Here is a 7317-nt window from a genome sequence, read left to right as displayed (position 1 = left end):
GAAACTGTTGGCAGCTTGAAATCAGCTGTGGAGGGGAGTATTTACACCACAGAAATTGGCAGATGCTACAAAGCAGGGCTTGTTTGTTCCAATTGCTGGTTGTTGACTGCTACTGCTGCTGCTAAGTCACTTCAGTCGTGTCTGACTCTGTGTGACCCCATAGACGGCAGCCTAACAGGCTCCCCCGTCCCTGGGATTCTCCAGGCAAGAACACTGGAGTGGGTTGCCATTTCCTTCTCCAATGCACCAAAGTGAAAAGTGAAAGTGAAGTCGCTCAGTCATGTCCAACTCTTAGCGACCCCGTGGACTGCAGCTCCCCCGTCCATGGGATTTTCCAGGCAGGAGTACTGGAGTGGGGTGTCATCACCTTCTCCAGATGGTTGTTGAACACTTACCCGAACACAAATGGGACTGGGTGAACCGAGAACAGGTACATGAACTCGGTCAGAAACAACTCTTAGTTGGTCTTCATGATGCAGCCAGAAAGAGTCCAATTAAGAGGAGAGCCAGACAGGAAGTTACCAGGTACATGAGTCTAAAAGGACTCTAAGCCAAATATCAGTAAATTTTTCTGTAAAAGGCCAGATGGTAACTATCTTAGGTTTGCTGGTCACATATTCTTCTTTGTTTTATTTTTACAAACCTAAAAAGGCGAAAACCATACCTAGGCCCCACCCCTCAGGCCGCATAAAGGCAGGCTGCAGTCTGGGTTTGGCTGGTAGCCATTCATTTGTTGACTCCTAAACTAGCAGCAGATCTGCAGAAAGGCAGAACCTATTTATTTATTTCCATTCACCTTAGAGAAAGTGCTCTTTGCAAGTGGAATGAATACTTTCATCAACTGCTTCAAGTATGGAATACTGAAACACCACCTGCCTCCTCCCTACAGTGTATAACTAAGTGACAATGGCCTGATACCAAATAAGTTTCTGAGTAGGGCAGGTCTTTTCAATCACAGAGCTCTCATTTGGCTTAGTGGGATATGCAGCCTGGGGATCAGAGCTGAATTACTCAAGACAATATAAGCAGCACTGATCATTCACTGCTTTGCCCTCGGCTTGCATCTCAATATATGCTGGCCAAATCCTTAAAAAGAGCCACACACTCATTTCTCTGCCCAGGTCATACTTTGCAGGAAGGACATATTGTGTAATACATCCAAGACCCAGATAATGGAGACAGAGATAAATAGAAGAGACAAGAAACATACTCACCTGCATTTCAGAGCATTTTTATTTCATCCCTCATCGTGCCTCCCCTATTCCTAGGGTAACTTCTATGCCGTAAGTGGAGTGACCTTCCTTGAGCACTGAAATTCCTTTTTTCATGAAGTAGAGTAGAAGTGGAGATGTAGACACTGAGCTTTATTGGATCCAGAGCAGGTGAGGATAGAGACAAACTGCTGGTAATCAGGTCCCATGAAGGCTGCTTTTCTTTGTCCTACCTGCTGATGAAACTTCCACAAGGATTATGAGTTCCCTGTCTTGGGAGCTGTTTCCCATAGTATCCCGTGGTGAGGACTCAGCTATGTGATAGGTTTAGATGAGAACTGCTGCTGCTTCTGCTGCTAAGTCACTTCAGTCGTGTCCGACTCTGTGTGACCCCATAGACGGCAGCCCACCAGGCTTCCCTGTCCCTGGGATTCTCCAGGCAAAACACTGGAGTGGGTTGCCATTTCCTTCTCCAATGCATGAAAGTGAAAAGTGAGTGAAGTCATTCAGTCGTGTCCGATCTTAGCAACCCCATGGACTGCAGCCTTCCAGGCTCCTCCATCCATGGGATTTTTCCAGGCAAGAGTACTGGAGTGGGGTGCCATTGCCTTCTCCGATGAGAACTGAGGAGGGATATAAACAGGGAAAATGGACAAGTGTAAGCTGCTTGACCTCAGGAAATAGAGTAAAGAGAGAATACTGTAGAATATGATTCCTAAATTGATCTTACTGCAAGATGCCAGGATGGGTATGTTAGTGTTACACTGGAAGACCATTTAAAATAGAGATTTCTGAGCATCACACAAGGAAGGTCTTATTTGGCTGGCCAGAAGTTGGACATGTCAATCAACGTCTTTTATAAGCTTCAGAGGTAGTTGTGGTACCCAGGCTCTTGGAGGAGCTGACTTTGAAAATATTCTTGCAGACACAGAGAATGGACTTGTGGAAATAGCGGGGGAACAAGAGGGTGGGACAAACAGAGTAGCATGGAAACATATACCTTAGCATGTGTAAAATAGATAGTCAGTGGGAATTTGCTGTATGACTCAGGGAGTTCAAACTGGTTGGTATTGTTCAGTTGTTCAGCCATGTCCAACTCTTTGAAACCCCATAGACTGCAGCACGCCAGGCTTTCCTGTCCTTCACTATCTCTCAGAGTTTGCTCAAACTCAGGTCCATTGAATCGGTGATGCCATCCAACCATCTCACCCTCTGTTGTCTGTTTCTGCTTTTGTCCTCAATCTTTCCCAGCATCAGGGTCTTTTCTAATGAATCAGCTCTTTGCATCAGGTGGCCAAAGTATTGGAGCTTCAGTTTCAGCATCAGTTATTCCAATAAATATTCAGGATTTATTTCCTTTAGCACTGACTGGTTTGATGTCCTTGCTGTTCAAGGGACTGTCAAGAGTCTTCTCCAGCACCACAATTTGAAAACATCAGTTCTGCGGCACTCAGCATTATTATGGTCCAACTCTCACATCCGTACATAACTACTGAAAAAAAACCATAGCTATGACAATACAGACCTTTGTTGGCAAAGTGATGTCTCTGCTTTTTAATATGCTGTCTAGGTTTGTTATAGCTTTTCTTCCAAGGAGCAAGCATCTTTTAATTGCAAGGCTACAGTCACTGTCCACAATGATTTTGGAGCCCAAGAAAATAAAATCTGTCACTGTTTTCATTTTTTCCCCATCTATTTGAAGTGAAGTGAAGGGACCAGATGCCATGATCTTAGTTTTTGTTTTTTTTTTTCACTTTACAATATTGTATTGGTTTTGCCATACATCAACATTACACAGAGTGAAGTAAGCCAGAAAGAAAAACACCAATACAGTATACTAATGCATATATATGATCTTAGTTTTTTGAATGTTGAGTTTTAAGCCAGCTTTGTCACTCTTCTCTTTCACTTTCATCAAGAGGCTCTTTAGTTCCTCGTCACTTTCTGCCATTAGGGTGGTGTCATCTCCATATCTGAGGTTATTGATATTTGTCCCAGCAATCTTGATTCCAGGTTGAACTTCATCCAGCCTGGCATTTTGCATGATGTACTCTCCATTATAAGTGAAATAAGTAGGGTGATGATATACAGCCTTGATGTACTCCTTTGCCAGTTTGGAACCAATTCATTGTTCCATGTCTGGTTCTAACTGTTGCTTCTTGACCTGCATACAGAAGGTCTGGTATTCCCATCTCTTTAAGAATTTTCCATAGTTTGTTATGATCCACACAGTCAAAGGCTTTAGCATACTCAGTGAAGCAGAAGTAGATGTTTTTTCTGGAATTCTCTTGCTTTTTCTATCATCCAACGGATGTTGGCAATTTGATCTTTGGTTCCTCTGCCTCTTCTTGCTCCAGCTTGTACATCTGGAAGTTCTTGGTGCACATACTGTTGAAGCCTAGCTTAAAGGATTTTGAATATTACCCTGCTAGCATGTGAAATGAGTGCAATTGTGCAGTAGTTTGAACATTCTTTGACATTGCTTGTCTTTGGGATTGGAATGGAAACTGACATTTTCCAGTCCTGTGGCCTGGAAAACAAGTACTCTGTGACAGCCTAGGGGAATGGGATGGAGTTGGAGGTGGGAGGGTGGTTTAGGAGGGAGAGGACATATGTATACCTATGAGTGATTCATGTTGATGTGTGGCAGAAGCCATCACATCATACTGTAAATACTGAAAAGCAATACTGTATTGCAATCATCCTGAATACTGTAAAGCAATCATCCTCCAATTAAAAATAAATAAATTAAAAAAATTTTTTTTTTAGAAAAGAAAATACCCTTTTAGAAGAAAGCACTAACCCTCAGAGTGTGACCGCAATAGTTTATCAAGGAGTCAGGAGGTATTTGGGTAGTTCTCAAAGAAAAACATGTAAATATTTTGTACTTATATTTCATAGAGTTGAAATGAAATGTATTTCATCGTACCCCTTCTTAGGTTAGTTTGATGTTGATTTCTATCACCTGCTAAAAAAAGTCTCATCTAATGCAGAGGACTAAAGCCATCAAAGATTTTATGCAATTGTCAGAGAAAGCACCATAACCTCTCTGCTAAAGCAATCTACTTTTTTTTTTCAGAGCAGGCACAAAAGATTTCCTTCTAGTACAAACTTGATGAGTTCTATCAGTAAAGCCAAAAGAAAGATTAGAATTACTAAGGTATCATTCAGCATTGCACTCCTGATAATGGAAAACGGTACATGTCAAACCACAAAGCCAACCACAAGTTAATGACAAATATGGTTACTGCTAAATCAGAAGGAACTGCTGGTAAAATTCCTTTATCAAATGATACTGTTGTGCAAACACAACGTCAATAACATAGGATGTGGATTGAAAGGTGTGTGCTAGACTACATTTTGCTTGACAATAGGTTGAAGTGATTGATATGTAGGGTATAAATAAGCTCTTGGCATCTGTGCAGCATTTATAAGAAGCTGAAGCACTTGATTTTTTGCTTCTGGTTGTCACTGAAAACTCATGCTGTAGAGGAAGAATTTTCATATAAGTTATTTTGTGTGCTAGGGTGTAGAATGGAAAGGAGCGTTGGGATTACTCCCATTAGGACAGCAGCTATGTGCGCAGCAAGACTTATACCTGGAGCCAATTCACGTGCTGCTTACTAACAGAGAACAGTCAGAGTTTTTTTTAAAAAAACAACAATATGCCTCCTAATGTTGACTCATTATGAAAGAAAATTAAGAATTCAAGACACTAACAGCTACTGTGCAACTGTGGCTGTTTCATTTTAACATGTTGAGCAAAGAAATGAACTGCTTTGGATTTCAACACTGATGTTTATTTGCTATAATATGGAAAGAACACACATCGTGTAAAAAACACATAATATTAAATTTACCACCTTAACTACTTTTAATGCTCATTTCAGTAGCGTTAAGTATATTCACATTGCTCTCCAACAGGTCTCTAGAACTTTTGTCTTGCAGCATCAAAACTCCACACCCACTCAATACTTGTTGCCCTTCCCCACATTGATAACCACGTTTGTACTTCTTGTTTCTATGATTTTAACTACTTTAGATGCTTCATATTAGCGGAATCATAACACTGTTTGTCCTTTTGTGACTGACTTATTTTGCTTAGCATAATTTCCTTGAGGGTCATCATGTTATAACATGTGACAGGGTTTCCTTTTTTCCCTAAGACTTCCATTATGTTCCATTACATGTATATACCTCATTTTCTTCATACATTCATTCATTTTTCAGTGGGCATTTGGGTTGTTTCCATATCTTGGTTATTGTGAATCTTGCTGCAATGAACATGGGAGTGCACATAACTCTTTGAGATCCTGATTTTAGTTCTTCTGAATATACCTAGAAGCAGAATCAGTGGGTTACATGGTAATTTTATTTTTAACTTTCTGTGTAAGCTCCATACTTTTTTCCACAATAACGGCACCATTTTACATTCCCGCTAACAGTGCACAAGAGTCCCAACTTCTCTGCATTCTCACCAACATTGTTTTGATTGTGGCCCTTCTGATAGGCATGAAGTGATGTCTTATTTTGGTTTTGATTTACTTTTCCCTAATGATCAGTGATGATGAACATCTTTTCATATGCTTATTGGCCATTTGTATATATTCTTTGGAGAAAATCTAATCGATTCCTTTGCTCAGTTTTTTCCTCTGTTGCATGTCACTAGCCTGGTGACTGACTACACCACAGCCAGTGAATAAGGTCAGCAGTTACTCTTCAAGGACTCTAGCACCCTAAATCAATAGCTGATACCCAGGTGGCTCAGATGGTAAAGAATCTACCTGCAATGCAGGAGACCTGGATTTGATCCGTGGGTCAGGAAAATCCCCTGGAGAAGGGAATGGCTACCCACTCCAGCATTCTTGCCTTGAGAATTCCACTAGAATTGACTCCAGCCTCAATCCTTTGCCCATTGTTTCAATCAGGTTGTTGTATTACTGTTGTTGAGTTGTAGCTCTTCATTATATATTGTGGATATTAAGCTTTGCCAGATGTACAATTTAAAATTATTTTATCCCATTCTGTAGGCTGTCTTTTCATGCATTTTTCCCTTTGACATGCAAAAGTTTTTGAGTTCATGGTATAGTCCCATTTGTGTTTATTTTGTTATTTGTGCTTTTGATGTCATATCAAAGAAGTCATTGACAAATCTATTGTCTTAAAGACTTTCCCCTATGTTTTCTTCTACAAGTTTAGCAGTATTAGGTCTTCTGTTTAGTTATTTCATAAATTTTGAGTGAATTCTTATATACAGTATAAGGTAAGGGTCCAGCTTCATTGTGTTGTATGTGCATACCCAGTTTTCCTGACACCATTTGTTGAAAAGACTGTTCTTTCCCCATTGATTAGGCTTAGCACCCTTGTTAAAAAATTATTTGACCATATATGCAAGGGGTTATTTCTATACTCGCTATCCTGTTCCATTGGCCTATATATCTATCTTTATGCCTGTACCATATCACATTACTTGGGCTTCCTAGGCGGTTCAGTGATAAAGAATCCACCTGCCAATGCAGGAAATGTAGGAGATGCAGGAAACGTGGGTTCAATCCCTGGGTAGTGAAGATCCCCTGGAGAAGGAAATGGCAACACATTCCAGTATTCTTGCCTGGAAAATCCCATGGGCAGAGGAGCCTGGCAGGCCACAGTCCAACGGGTTACAAAGAGTTGCAGAAGACTGCCTGACTAAACAACAAGAACACTGCCTTAATCACTGTTACTTTGTAGTATCATTTTGAAATCAGGAAGTCTGAGTCTTCCAACTTTGTTCTTCTTCAAGATTGTTTTGGGTATTCAGGTTCCTTTGAGAGTTCATATGAATTTTAGAATTTTTTTCTATTTTCACACACAAAAAAAACCCACTGGAATTTTTATAAGTATTGCATTGAGTCCGTAGATTGCTTTATTTGGTATGTATGAACATTCTGATAATATTAAGTCTTCCACTCTACAAGTATGTGAATGTCTTTCCATTTATTTGTAACCTCTTTGATTTTAAAAGTATTTTTTGTATCATTTAGTGTACAAGTCTATAATCTACTTCATTAAGTTTATTCCAAAATATTTTATCCTTTTTGAGGCATAGTAAATAGGACTGCCTTCT

At 40.1% G+C, this 7317-nt stretch overlaps 1 non-coding gene across 1 annotated transcript; it reads right to left on the bottom strand.

Annotated features, from left to right (window-relative positions):
- Positions 1-5868: 5868 nt before the first annotated feature.
- Positions 5869-5984, bottom strand: LOC129629356 (small nucleolar RNA SNORA3/SNORA45 family). Its single transcript, XR_008703190.1, has one exon. It is a non-coding gene; the product is annotated as a small nucleolar RNA SNORA3/SNORA45 family (small nucleolar RNA).
- Positions 5985-7317: the final 1333 nt, after the last annotated feature.

This window comes from Bubalus kerabau, chromosome 15 (genome assembly GCF_029407905.1).
Source record: "Bubalus kerabau isolate K-KA32 ecotype Philippines breed swamp buffalo chromosome 15, PCC_UOA_SB_1v2, whole genome shotgun sequence".
NCBI lineage: Eukaryota > Metazoa > Chordata > Mammalia > Artiodactyla > Bovidae > Bubalus > Bubalus kerabau.
Note: the sequence above shows the minus strand (reverse complement) of the source record. Positions and strands in the feature narration are given on the sequence as shown.